Genomic DNA, 15,351 nt, shown 5'->3' on the forward strand with positions numbered 1-15,351 from the left:
AACACTCCCAGGACAGGTACAGCACGGGGTTAGATACAGAGTAAAGCTCCCTCTACACTGTCCCCCATCAAACACTCCCAGGACAGGTACAGCACGGGGTTAGATACAGAGTAAAGCTCCCTCTACACTGACCACACATCAAACACTCCCAGGACAGGTACAGCACGGGGTTAGATACAGAGTAAAGCTCCCTCTACACTGTCCCCCATCAAACACTCCCAGGACAGGTACAGCACGGGGTTAGATACAGAGTAAAGCTCCCTCTACACTGTCCCCCCATCAAACACTCCCAGGACAGGTACAGCATGGGGTTAGATACAGAGTAAAGCTCCCTCTACACTGTCCCCCCATCAAACACTCCCAGGACAGGTACAGCACGGGGAATAGTATGAAGTCATAATTCTCATTTGGAGAGCAGGTGCAGACATGATGGGCCAAATGACCCCTTTCTGCTCTGTAACAATCCTGTAATTCTATTTTACTAATTTGATGGAACATTTTGGAAGCCGGCAGTTGGTCGACTGAGCACCCTGTGAGGCCTTTATCCGGGTCCCTCGCACTGTCAGGCAGCAGTGCTGAGCACTGTGCTACCCTGCCACCTCACACTGGGGCAAGTTTGTAAATTACTGGGGCGGAATTGTAGACTCTGTGGGGAAAAGATACCCTGAACAGAGAAAGAAGCATAGTTGGGTTTTAGCGAGAGGAGACAGTGCTTATACTAGCTTTCTGCTGTTTCTAACAAGCAACCTCATCAAGCAACACCAAAAAAAATCAAGTAAAACTCTTGATTAATTTACTGCGTCCATTTCCCTGTCCCCTGACATGGCCTGGGATTAGTGAGACTTTGGAAAGGTTCAGGGGAGGTTCTGAAGATTGATTCCTGGTTTAAGACTTTCACTGTTCAGAGAGATTAAAGAGCAGAGTGTTTGTACTTTACACAAGCCTAGAGAGAGTGTCTAACTGAGTTTGATAAGATAACGGAGGTACAAGGCTGTGTGCACAGATTAGGCTGGGGAGGACAAAGGTGAACTGGGATTAGGCAGCCCAGTGTTGTGGACCCCTGGAACTGGAACTCCTGGAGTGAACTGATTGCAGACTGGACTGAGACAGCAGCCATTTCACCCAGGAGCAAAATACCAAGCAACAGAACATGAATAAAGTGGAGTTGTTTTAGTCGAGGAGGATTCCGCGCTCCTTCAAAAGGGGCACTACATTGCTAATTTGTCCAAGGAGATTCCATGTGCTCCCAGGTGGATGCAGAGTGGACAAGATGTGACAACCATGGTCACCAGTGAATAGAGTCCTTACCAACACTCTAAGCTTGTGTTGTTAAAGCTTCCCTGGGTGTTGTTCTCACACAGATCATTTCCTTGCAGAATCTATGTTGCACAAACCCAAGCCGTGCTCCTATTTGCTATCCTTTCCTGCTTCTAATCACCATTTGCACCGTTAAAATTTAAAATCTGAATCCAGATTGTAAGTTTTATTTATTAGAGTCACGAGTAAGCTTACACTAACACTGCGCGGGCATTAACACTCCACCAATGCCTCTAGTTTCTCAGAGGGCTAAGGAACTTTGGCATCGCAGCTTGGTCTGGGCTCCTGCTCTGCCCAAGACCGCAGGAAACTACAGAAGGTCATGAATGTAGCCCAATCCATCACGCAAACCAGCCTCCCATCCACTGACTCTGCCTACGCCTCCTGCTGCCTCAGCAAAGCAGCCAGCATAATTAAGGACCCCATGGACCTCAGACATTCTCTCTTCCATCTTCTTCTGTCAGGAAAAAGGTACAAAAGTCTGAGGTCCCGTACCGACCGACTCAAGAACAGCTTCTTCCCTGCTGCTGTCAGACTTTTGAATGGACCCACCTTGCATTGAGTTGATCTTTCTCTACACCCTCGCTGTGACTGTAACACTACATTCTGCACTGTCCCCTTCTCTATGAATGGTATGCTTTGTCTGTATAGCGCGCAAGAAACAATACTTTTCACTGTATACTAATACATGTGACAATAATAAATCAATGACATTTCTGTGAAAGTCTCCCAGTTGCCACATTCCCCCACCTGTTCACAGAACATAGAACATTACAGCGCAGTACAGGCCCTTCGGCCCTCGATGTTGCGCCGACCAGTGGAACCAATCTAATGACCCTCTAACCTAAACTATTCCAATGTTATCCATATGCCTATCCACTGACCAGTTGAACGCCCTTAAAGTTGGCGAGTCCACAACTGCTGCAGGCAGGGCATTCCACGCCCTTACTACCCTCTGAGTAAAGAACCTACCTCCGTCCTATAATTTCCACCCCTCAATTTGAAGCTATGTCCCCTCGTGTTAGCCGTCACCATCCGAGGAAAAAGGCTCTCACTGTCCTCCCTATCTAACCCTCTGATCATCTTGTATGCCTCAATTAGGTCACCACGTAACATAGAACATAGAACATTACAGCGCAGAACGGGCCCTTCGACCCACGATGTTGCGCCGACCAGTTAAAAAAACAATGACCCTCTAACCTAAACCAATCCCATTCCATCCATAAACCTATCCACGGATCTCTTAAACACCCCCAAACTAGGCGCATCTACAACTGCAGCAGGCAGGGCATTCCAATCCCTCACCACCCTCTGGGTAAAGAACCTACCTCTGACATCCATCCTATAACTACCACCCCTTAATCTAAAGCTATGCCCCCTGGTGCTAGCTTTCTCCATCCGAGGAAAAAGGCTATCACTGTCCACCCTATCTAATCCTCTAATCATCTTATATGTTTCAATAAGGTCCCCTCGCAGCCGCCTTCTTTCTAACGAAAACAACCCCAAATCCCTCAGTCTCTCCTCATAGGACCTCCCCTCCATTCCAGGCAACATCCTGGTAAACCTCCTCTGCACCCTCTCCAAAGCCTCCACATCCTTCCTATAATGTGGGGACCAGAACTGCACACAATACTCCAAGTGCGGACGCACCAGAGTTTTGTACAGTTGCAACATGACATTGCGGCTCCTAAATTCAATCCCCCTACCAATAAACGCCAAGACACCATATGCCTTCCTAACAACCTTATCTACTTGATTCCCAACTTTCAGGGATCTATGTACACATACACCTAGATCCCTCTGTTCATCAACACTATTCAGAGTCCTACCGTTAGCCCTATACTCTACACATCTGTTATTCCTGCCAAAGTGAATTACCTCACACTTCTCCGCATTAAACTCCATCCGCCACCTCTCGGCCCAGCTCTGCAACTTGTCCAAATCTCTCTGTAAACTATGACACCCCTCTTCACTATCTACCACTCCTCCGACTTTGGTGTCATCAGCAAATTTACTAATCCACCCAACTATACCCTCATCCAGATCATTTATAAAAATTACAAACAGCAGTGGCCCCAAAACAGATCCCTGAGGCACACCACTTGTAACCGAACTCCATGACGAATACTTTCCATCAACCACCACCCTCTGTCTCCTATCCGCTAGCCAATTCCTGATCCAATTAACTAAATCACCCCCAATCCCATACATCTGCATTTTCTGCAGAGAGAGAACTTTCTTCTCTCCAATGAAAATAACCTCAAGTCCCTCAGCCTTTCCTCATAAGACCTTCCCACCATACCAGGCTGGTAAACCTCCTCTGCACCCTTTCCAATGCCTCCACATCTTTCTTATAATGCGGCGACCAGAACTGTACACAATACTCCAAGTGCGGCCGCACCAGAGTTTTGTACAGTTGCAACATGACCTCACGGCTCCGAAATTCAATCCCTCTACCAATAAAAGCTAACACACCGTACACCTTCTTAACAACCTTATCAACCTGGGTGCCAACTTTCAGGGATCAATGCACATGTACCCCGAGATCTCTCTGCTGGTCCTGTGTTCGGGTACACAGCACACTGCCTTCAATTTTTATTTGTATTGACTCAGATCCAGTAAACTACAACACCTCATTTCTGCTACAGGCAATGTCTACAGCCAACGCCAAAAGCCTTACCACTGCCTCAAACTTTACTTTGAGCCTTGCCCTTTGACCTTTCACCCTGAGAGCATTGTGGGTTTTTGGTTTTTTGCTACAAATGAGTCAGATTGTCCCAGTGGCCGAGAAGCAGGGCTCCCTGTGGGGAACAAAGAGCAACCCAGCACAGGAAACAGGCCCTTCGGCCCAACAAGCCCATTCTAACCCTCAGTGAGTGCCTCATTCCAATCCTCCTTCCACCTACCACTTCTGTCTACGCCTCTTGGACTCCACAATAAAGGGGGTGCAAATTTAGAGAATTATCTATAGATTAAGGGGGGTCTAATTTAGGGGCAATTTGTTAACACCAATCAGCCTAAGAGCCCGGTTTTTGGGGGTGTGGGAGGAGCACCCGGAGAAAACCCACGCAGGCACGGGGAGAATGCGCAAACTCCCACAGACACCGGCTCAAGTCGGAGATCCGACCCCAGGTCCCTGTAACCGCACAGCAAACAGTCACTGAGCTGTCGCGTTGCCCGTGTTGTGCAGTGACTGTGATGTAGAGATGCCGGCGTTCCACACGTTGGAGAGGGTGCAGAGGAGGTTTACTAGGATGTTGCCTGGTATGGTGGGGAGGTCCTATGAGGAGAGACTGAGGGATTTAGGGTTGTTTTCGTTGGAAAGAAGGCGGCTAAGAGGGGATCTTATTGAAACATATAAGATGATTAGAGGTTTAGATAGGGTGGATAGTGATAGCCTTCGTGGGCCGAAGGGCCTGTTCTGCACTGTAATGTTCTATGTTCTATGTTCTATGTTTCCCGAAAGCTTGTGGAATTACTACCAAATAAACTGGTTGGACTTAAACCCAGTGCGGTGAGACTTCTAACTGTGCCGTGACTCACAGCAGTTACAGATTGTGCAACGATATCCTGTCTGCCAGCAGCTGTGGGGCTGGAATCAGGCCGAAACTCATCTTCAGAAACCCACTGCTTCCTGTTCCACGCAAGAACTCAGGTTGAAGCAAGAACCCGAGGCTCCCTTTTTCACTCGTACACTCACAAAACAAATTGTGACGGAGATCTGATTAACCTCCCAAAACATCAACCCTGCTTCGGCGCATGTTGCACACTGCAGGGAGAGGCCATCCAGCCCCCCGGGGGCAGCACGCAATCAATGACTAAATAATTCATACATCGTTTGTAATAAAGAGGCACAGCTGCTAATCGCGTCCCTGAGAAAGAAGCCCCACGAGAGGAATTAATTTAATGGAAGGAAGGGGCCAGGTTGAGTAAAAAGAATAGATAGCCTGAGGATTGGGAGGATTTTAGAAAGAGGGATAGAACATAGAACACTACAGCACAAACAGGCCCTTCGGCCCACGAGTTGCGCCGATCACATCACCACCTACCAATCTATAGACCTATCTATAACCCCCAATCCCACTAAATCCCATATACTCATCCAGAAGTCTTTTAAAAGACCCCAGCGAGTTCGCCTCCACCACCACTGACGGCAGCCGATTCCACTCACTCACCACCCTCTGAGTGAAAAACTTACCCCTGACATCACTTCTGTACTTGCCTCCCCGCACCTTCAATCTGTGTCCTCTCGTAGCGACCATTTCAACCCGGGGAAATAGCCTCCGAGAATCCACCCTATCTATTCCTCTCAACATTTTATAAACCTCTATCAGGTCGCCTCTCAACCTTCGTCTCTCCAGGGAGAAGAGTCCCAGCTCCCTCAACCTATCCTCATAAGGCATGCCTCCCAATCCAGGCAACATCCTTGTAAATCTCCTCTGCACCCTCTCAATAGCTTCCACATCCTTCCTGTAGTGAGGCGACCAGAACTGCGCACAGTACTCCAAGTGAGGTCTGACAAGGGTCTTATAAAGTTGCAGCATTACCTCCCGACTCCTAAGCTCAATCCCTTGATTTGATAGTGTAGTAGTGTGGCCCTATTCCCAAGGGCCACGCGATCAGCGAGGACCCTGGATCATCCCGACAGGAAGCTAAACCAATCGGCAGAACAGAGGGTACCACGGGGCGAGGAGGGATTCACAGTTGGAGCCAGGGAGTTGAGTAGAGCAGCCGTATAGCAATCTAGTCTGACCTTATTGTGTATATATATTTCTCCGTTGATAATAAAGTCTTCTATTGTTAAAGCCACACTGAGTCACCCTCAATTGGCATTGAGACAAAACAACACAGTTGTTGGGGTTCGCAGTGTCCAGCGAGAGGGGGAGGGGATGAGCATGGTGAGTAAGAAGGGTTCCACTCATATCGCAATGGGTATGATTGGGAAGATCGAGGCTGGGATGTTCAGATCGGTGGGATATTTCTACCCCGCTGCAGTGAAACAAACCAGATAACAATCGTCAGACTCCTATTTATTGACTACAGCTCAGCCTTCAACACTATTATTCCCACAAAACTCATCTCCAACCTCTGCGGCCTCGCCTCCTCCCTCTGTGACTGGATCCTGAACTTCCTAACCCACGGATCGCAATCAGTAAGGATAGTCAACAACACCCCCTCCACGATCACCCTCAACACCGGTGCCCCACAAGGCTGTGTTCTCAGCTCCTTATACACCCACGACTGTGCGGCCAAATTCCCCTCCAACTCGATTTTCAAGTTTGCTGACGACACTACTGCAGTGGGTCGGATCTCAAACAATGACAAAACACAATACAGGAATGAGATAGAGAATCTGGTGAACTGGTGCAGCAACAATAATCTCACCCTCGATGTCAACAAAACAAAGGAGATTGTCATCGACTTCAGGAAGTGTAGAGGAGAACATGTCCCTGTCTACATCAACGGGGACAAAGTAAAAAGGGTCAAGAGTTTCAAGTTTTTAGGTGTCCAGATCGCCAACAACCTGTCCTGGTCCCCCCCCATGCCGACACTATAGTTAAGAAAGCCCCACCAACGCCTCTACTTTCTCAGAAGACTAAGGAAATTTGGCATGTCAGCTACAACTCTCACCAACTTTTACAGATGCACCATAGAGAGCATTCTTTCTGGTTGTATCACAGCTCGGTCTGGGCTCCTGCTCTGCCCAAGACCGCAAGGAACTACAAAAGGTCGTGAATGTAGCCCAATCCATCACACAAACCAGCCTCCCATCCGTTGACACTGTCCACACTTCCCGCTGCCTCGACAAAGCAGCCGGCATAATTAAGGACCCCACAAACCCCGGACATTCTCTCTTCCACTTTCTTCTGCCAAGTAAAACTCTGAGGTCCCGTACCGACCGACTCAAGAACAGCTTCTTCCCTGCTGCTGTCAGAGTTTTGAGTGCACCTACCTCGCACTAAGTTGATCTTTCTCTACACCCTCGCTATGACTGTAACACTACATTCTGCACTCTCTCCTTTCCTTCTCTATGAACAGTATGAGCTTTTCACTGAGTGACAAAAATAAGTCAAATCAAAATCAAATTCTTGCTGCAGCAGGAATGTGGGTACAGCTGGTACCATCGCGCCCCAAATCTTTTTACCCCAAGGCCGATGATTGCGGGCAATACATAGAAAGGCTGTAGTGTTACTTCGCTGCAAATCATGGATTCCCTACAGTGCAGAAGGAGGCCATTCAGCCCATCGGGGTCTGCACCAACAACAATCCCACCAAGGCCCTATCCCTGTAACTCACGCATGTACCCTAGCTAGTTCCCCTGACACTAAGGGACAATTTGGCACGGTCAATCCACCTCACATTTTTGGACTGTGAGAGGAAACGGGAGCACCCGGAGAAAACCCACGCAGACACGGGGAGAATGTGCAGACTCCGCACAAACAGTGACCTAAGGCCAGAATCGAACCCAGGTCGCCGGCGGTGTGAGGCTAATCACCACGCCAGCACGTCACCCAAAAGGAATAACTACAGGAGATAAGTAAAAAGTTATTTTGCTTCCATTCTGTGGTCACATCTCCAGACACAAAGGTCATGGTTTTTTTCAACATGGGTCACCCAACATTCAGGTGGCAAGGTCAGGCGAGAGGTGAAAAATCAGGTTTGTGCTCTGGAGTAAGGGGGGGGGGTGGTGTCGAGAGAGGAAACAAACTCTACAGGGGGTGTGATGAGCGTGATGTCCATGGGGGAGGGTGTGGGGCTGGGCGACAGGTGATCTCCCAGTATATCGGGAGATCAGGGCGCGTGTGCAGTGGCGCTCCAAAAGCTCAGCAGCCGGCTCCTCGGCAAGCTGAGGCTCCACCCCACCCCCTGCTGGCGAGAATCGCACCCAGCTACTTTTATTGCACTAAGCGCCGTAAGAATCCATTTTCAAACCCGCCCAAAAATCGAGTCTGAAACTCTCCCGTTTTCTCGTTCGTTTGGCCTTTGGATTCTTTTTCGTTAAATTCCTCCCAAAGTTTTTTGACCAGATTGTGGTGCTGGCCAAAATGTCATTTTAACCCCCGTCCCTCCATCATAATGCTGAGATACAAGTTTCACACGGCAGTCTGTGAGCTGGGGGTGGGCGGGTGGGGAACAGTCTCAAGGGGGAGACTGGCAGAACACTGCAAATTCTGCCCAGCAGAAACATTGAGGGACAGAATGGTCTGCGGTGTAAACAGTTTAACAGTACAGAGAAGTACTGCGGAGACCAAAATCATCTTGAAAAAAGCTGGCTCAGGTGACTGAACGTGTGGAGCAGGGTGTATCAGAGTTACAAGGTGTGCCAAATAAGGTAAATTATTTGTGGCAGGAAATGGCTGTGGTCCCAACATTCAGGTGGCAAGGTCGGGCAAGTGGTGCAGCCCAGGAGCGGGTACATCAGTGTCCAAAACTGCAAGAGATTTGTCGATGCAAGAACGGTGTGTGTTTCAAGTGGAACAAGAAAGGTCACAGAGTCACGGTGCGGAGCAGAGCGACCATTAGTCAGTGCAATAAAATACATAACAATTAGCAATCTGAGTCGCTCTCCCAAAAGCAGTTCCAGTAAAGCAAGGTGCCCCCAGTGGACATAATCTTACTGGTAAATGGAAAAGCACTCAAAGTCACGGCACGGTAGCACAGTGGGTTAGCTACAGCTGCTTCACAGCTCCAGGGTCCTGGGTTCGATTCCCGGCTCGGGGTCACTGTCTGTGTGGACTTTGCACATTCTCCTCGTGTCTGCGTGGGTTTCCTCCGGGTGCTCCGGTTTCCTCCCACAGTCCAAAGATGTGTGGGTTAGGTTTGATTGGTCCATGCTAAGAAATTGCCCCTTAGTGTCCAGGGATGTGTAGGTTCGAGGGATTAGTGGGTATAATATATGAGGGTAGGGCCTGGGTGGGATTGTGGTTGGCGCAGACTCGATGGGCCTGTTTCTGCATTGTAGGTTCTATGTTGTTCAATCCAGGAGCGGCAGCCACAGTCTACAGCGCAGAGGAGGCTATTCGGCCCATTGAGATAATACTGACTCTCTGAAAGATCAACACACCCAGGCAGCTGGGTGCTGACTCGCAAAGACTGGTGACAGCCAATGTGCACAGGGGATTGTAACAGTGAACAAGGTTGCCTTTTGGCGTCCCACCAGCCTGTGTCATTTTCCAGCACGGAGGGCCTGTTACGAGACATCCCCAGTGTAATGGTTTACCTGGGCAATGCACTGACCACCGCTTCCACACCTGAAGAACGCAGATCCAACCGAGAAGAAGTATCGAGACGCTTTGGGGAAGCAGGGGTTAGGCTAAAATGAGAGAAATGCTTACGGGGAACACGAACACTGATAGTAAAAGTTCCTGTCGGTATGTGAGGTGAAACAGATTGGCAAAGACCAATGAAGTTCCCTTACAGTCAGAAACAGGGGAATTGATAAACGGGGAACAAGGAAATGGTTGACCAACTAAATATATACCTTGGTTCCATCTTCACAAAGGAAGAACACGAATAACGTACCTGAAATGTTGGGGAAGGCAGGGTTTAGTGAGAGGGAGGAACTGAAGGAGATCAGGATCAGTAGAGAAAGGGTGTTGGGGAAATGGAGATTGAAGGCTGATAAATCCCCAGGGCCTGATAATCTACACCCCAAAATACTCAAGGAAGTGGCCCGAGAAATAGTGGGTGTATCAATGGTCATCTTTCAGGGTACTATACACTCTGGAACAGTTCCTACAGAATGGCCTAGTTGTGAAGCACAACAAGCTTATCATCAACTGGCCAATCTGTATCCATGGGAGTGGCCAAATGAGGCTACAGTTGGATTTATGGTCATATATTTCTCACATTAGTAGACGCACACTACAAGGGGTTAGATGTGAAGTTGATGAAGTCCCCAACATCCACACTGACAAGTTAAGGAAAATATTCGCTCTTCGCGGCATTCATGAAGTGGACAACAGCAATCGTTCACGGCGGAACGATGTCAGTCTTCAATCCAAGTCATCACCTGAGAGCCAAGGCAATGAGAGGTTTCGATGCCCAGTCTGGTACCATCCTCCCAAAACGTGAATACTTTCCATAACTTGTGCAAGCTGCCAGATGAAGACTGGTTTTTGTGGGACTGTGCCCTAGAACGATTGGGTCAGCACCTTCAGGAAAGCAGATTGAAAGGGATAATTATGTGACCTTAAGATATTGGAGCAGAATGAGGCCACTCGGCCCATCGAGTCTGCTCCGCCATTCAATCATGGCTGATATTTTTCTCACCCCCATTCCCCTGCCTTTCCCCATAACCCCTGATTCCCTTATTAATCAGGAACCTATCTATCTCCGTCTTAAAGACACTCAGAGACCCGGCCTCTTCTGTGGCAAAGAGTTCCACAGATTCCCCACTCTCTGGCTGAAGAAATTCCTCCTCATCCCTGTTTTAAAGGATCGTCCCTTTAGCCTGAGGTTGTTCCCTCTGGTTCTAGTTTTTCCTACGAGTGGAAACATCCTCTCCACGTCCACTCTATCCAGAGCCTCGCAGTAAGTTTCAATTAGATTCCCCCCACTTCATCCTTCTAAACTTCAACGAGTACAGACCCAGAGTCCTCAACCATTCCTCAAACGACAAGCTCTTCATTCCAGGAATCATTCTTGTGAACCTCCTCTGGACACTTTCGAAGGCCAGTGCATCCTTCCTTAGATACGGGGCCCAAAACTGCTCACAATATTCCAAATGGAGTCTGACCAGATCATCTGTTGAATTTTATCCCTTCTAAGGGACGCTGGTTACGGGATGATCTTGTGTCCTGAAGTCAAACCGATCATTGAAGGATTATACTGCATCTCGAATCATAAAATCATAGAAAAACTATAGCACAAACAGGCCCTTCGGCCCACAAGTTGCGCCGATCTTATCTCTACCTACTAGCCTTACCTATAACCCTCAGTTCTATTAAGTCCCACGTACTCATCCAGAAGTCTTTTAAAAGACCCCAGTGAGTTCGCCTCCACCACCACCGACGGCAGCCGATTCCATTCACTCACCACCCTCTGAGTGAAAAACTTACCCCTGACATCTCCTCTGTACCTACTCCCCAGCACCTTAAACCTGTGTCCTCTCGTAGCGACCATTTCAGCCCTGGGAAATAGCCTCCGAGAATCCACCCTATCTATTCCTCTCAACATTTTATAAACCTCTATCAGGTCGCCTCTCAACCTTCGTCTCTCCAGGGAGAAGAGTCCCAGCTCCCTCAACCTATCCTCACAAGGCATGCCTCCCAATCCAGGCAACATCCTTGTAAATCTCCTCTGCACCCTCTCAATAGCTTCCACATCCTTCCTGTAGTGAGGCGACCAGAACTGTGCACAGTACTCCAAGTGGGGTCTGACAAGGGTCTTATAAAGTTGCAGCATTACCTCCCGACTCCTAAACTCAATCCCTCAATTAATGAAGGCCAGTACACCATACGCCTTCTTAACCACATCCTCCACCTGTGAGGCTGATTTGTGAGTCCTATGAACCCGGACCCCAAGATCCTTCTGATCTTCCACACTGCTAAGAGTCTTACCCTTAATATTATATTCCTTCATCCCATTTGGCCTTCCAAAATGGACCACTACACATTTATCTGCGTTGAAGTCCATCTGCCACTTCTCCGCCCAGTCTTGCATCCTATCTATATCAAGCTACAACTTCTGACATTACTCCAGACCATCCACAACACCTCCAACCTTTGTGTCATCAGCAAACTTACCAACCCATCCCTCTACTTCCTCATCCAGGTCATTTATAAAAATCACAAACAGCAAGGGTCCCAGAACAGATCCCTGGGGCACTCCACTGGTGACCGACCTCCATGCAGAAAAAGACCCATCGACAACCACTCTCTGCCTTCTGCAGGGAAGCCAGTTCTAGATCCACAAAGCAACGTCCCTTTGGATCCCATGCCCTCTCACTTTCTCAATAAGTCTTGCATGGGGGACCTTATCGAACGCCTTGCTGAAGTCCATATAAACCACATCCACCGCTCTTCCTTCATCAATGTGTTTAGTCACATTTTCAAAAAGCTCAACCAGTCTCGTAAGACACGATTTGCCTTTAACAAACCCATGCTGACTACTTTTGATCATACTATACTTCTCTAAATGTTCATAAATCCTGTCTCTCAGGATCTTTTCCATCAACTTACCAACCACTGAGGTTAGACTCACCGGTCGATAATTTCCTGGGCTACCTCTATTCCCTTTCTTGAACATAGGAACCACATTTGCAATCCTCCAATCCTCCGGAACCTCTCCTGTCTCCATCGACGATGCAAAGATAAATTTTGTGCACCAAGGTTCCTGTAACCTGCCATAATCTCCCTGTCTCATCGGAATGCTGTCGTGCAGAGCTCCAGACAAACATTCCTTGAAAATCTGCCACCTTACTTCGGTACATTTCCCCGAGAATACCTCCTTCCAACTTACATCTCTAATTTCCTGCCTGATGGCTTCATAGTTCCCTTTACTCCAGATAAACACTTTCCTAGCTTGTCTGATCCTATCTTTCCAATGCTAGTGTAAAGATCATAGGGTTATGATCACTATTCCCCAGATGCTCTCCCACTGAGAGATCTGACACCTGTCCAGGTTCATTAGCCAGCACCAGATCGAGTACAGCCTCCCCTCGTGTAGGCTTATCCACGTACTGTGTCAGGAAACCCTCCTGAACGCACCTAACAAACTCCTCCCCATCCAAACCCCTTACTCTAGGGATATTCCAATCGATATTTGGGAAATTAAAGTCTCCCATCATGACAACTCTGTTATTATTGCATCTCTCCAGGATCTGTTTCCCTATCTGCTCCTCAACATAAGGACATAAGAAGTAGGAGCAGGAGTCGGCCATCTAGCCCTTCGAGCCTGCCCCGCCATTCAATAAGATCATGGCTGATCTGAAGTGGATCAGTTCCACTTTCCCGCTTTCTCCCCATAACCCTTAATCCCCTTGCCTACCAAAAACCTATCTAACCGCGTCTTAAATATATTCAGCGAGGTAACCTCCACCACTTCAACGGGCAGAGAATTCCAGAGATTCACCACCCTTTGAGTGAAGAAGTTCCTCCTCAACTCTGTTCTAAACTGCACCCCCCCCTTATCTTGAGGCTGTGCCCTCTAGTCCTACTGTCCTTTCTGAGTGGGAAGAGTCTCTCCACCTCTATCCTATCCATCCCTTTCATCATCTTTTATGTCTCAATGATATCTCCCCTCATCCTTCTAAACTCTAACGAGTACAAGCCCAGTCTATTCAGCCTCTCCTCATAGCTCAACCCCCTCAACTCCGGTATCAGCCTAGTGAACCTCCTCTGCACTCCCTCCAAGGCCAAAATATCCTTGCGCAAGTGTGGCGACCAAAACTGCACACAGTACTCCAGCTGCAGCCTCACCAATGCCCTATACAGCTGCAGCAAGACCTCCCTACTTTTATATTCAATCCCCCTCGCTATGAAGGCCAGCATCCCATTCGCCTTCCTGACCACCTGCTGCACCTGTAGGCTGGGTTTTTGCGACTCATGCACAAGGACCCTGTAACATCCCTGTAACTATTGGGCAGCCAATAGAACACACCCAGTAACGTTATTGATCCCTTCCTGTTCCGAACTCCCACCCACAGAGACTGCGTAGACAATATGTTGAAATGTTGACAACTGTAATATAGTGAAAATGGTTTCAAAGCAGTATAGTTTGTGTTTGAGCTCCAATTCAATTTGGTGTTTACTCCCAACTGGGGTCCCCCCCACTTGGGGATGGCACAGTGGGTTAGCACTGCTATCTCACAGGGCCAGGGACCTGGGTTCAATTCCAGGCTTGGGTCTGCGTGGAGTCTGCATGTTCTCCCCGTGTCTGCGTGGGTTTCCTCCTGGTGCTCCGGTTTCCTCCCCCAGTCTGAAAGACGTGCTGGTTAGATGGATTGGCCGTGCTAAATTCTCACTTAGCGCATCAGTACAGGCGTGTGGTGACTGGGGATTTTCACAGTAACTTCATTGCGGTGTTAATGCACAGTGTTGAGACACTAATAAATAAACTTTAAAAACATTTCTTAAGCTACTGCTAATCACTTATCGTTAACAGCAGATGTAATGCAAAAGTGCCACAAATGTTATCAGTGTTTAAGCAGCAGGGACCAAGATGAGAGGGTGCCTAACAGTTTACATTAAAAACCCTACATTATTGTTTCACGAATCCTTCCGTATGTTTGACACGTTGAAGGGAAGAATGTAACGCGGTGACAGTGTGGTTTTGAAGATTTAACCGAGCAGAATACAAACCTCAATGTCTTCGTAACCAACAGAGAGAGAAAAAAACAGAAACAGAGAATGCTGGAAAATCTCAACAGAGCTGGCAGTGTCAGTGGAAAGAAGGACAGACTAAAAAGCCTCACGACACCAGGTTAAAGTCCAACCCATTTATTTGATGGTAAACTCACAAGCTTTTGGGGTTTGTCCCTTCGTCAGGCGAATGGAGAGTTCTGGCAAAGGGACAAACCCCGAAAGCTTGTGGAGTTCACGATTAAATAAATTGGTTGGACTTTAACCTGGGATGGTGAGACTTTTTACTGTGTTAACCCCAGTCCAACGCCGGCACATCCACATCATAAAGGGAACAGAGCCAACGCTCCAAGTCTGGATAACTCTCCGTCAGCTCGGAGATTTTCCAGCATTTTCTGGTTCTGTTTCAGATTCCAGAATTTGCTTTTATCTTAGATGGAAAAAAAAGAGCTGGTGTAAAAGTGAAATAAGAACGAAACCTCATTGTGTAAGGATTCTGCAGCTTTTTACTGAATGTACACAGCTTTCCTCCATTCTGGGAGTGTACGTTGCTCCTGCCAACAGCAACCTGATAAGCAGGACCTGGTAAAAATCCAAGTTGGCATTGCTGTGAGGCGACTCCTTGCAAGCTGTGCCCAGCACACCCTTCAATTCTATCTTTTACTCTCGTTCTTACAGATGCACCATAGAAAGCATTCTTTCTGGTTGTATCACAGCTTGGTATGGGCTC

At 48.1% G+C, this 15,351-nt stretch overlaps 1 protein-coding gene across 1 annotated transcript in view; it reads right to left on the minus strand.

The window, feature by feature from the left end:
* Positions 1–15,351, minus strand: part of LOC145360491 (tetraspanin-14-like) — a 74,490-nt gene that overhangs the window by 22,430 nt on the left and 36,709 nt on the right. The window lies entirely within an intron of this gene.

This window comes from Carcharhinus amblyrhynchos, chromosome 31 (assembly GCF_965287045.1).
Source record: "Carcharhinus amblyrhynchos chromosome 31, sCarAmb.v2.hapA, whole genome shotgun sequence".
NCBI lineage: Eukaryota > Metazoa > Chordata > Chondrichthyes > Carcharhiniformes > Carcharhinidae > Carcharhinus > Carcharhinus amblyrhynchos.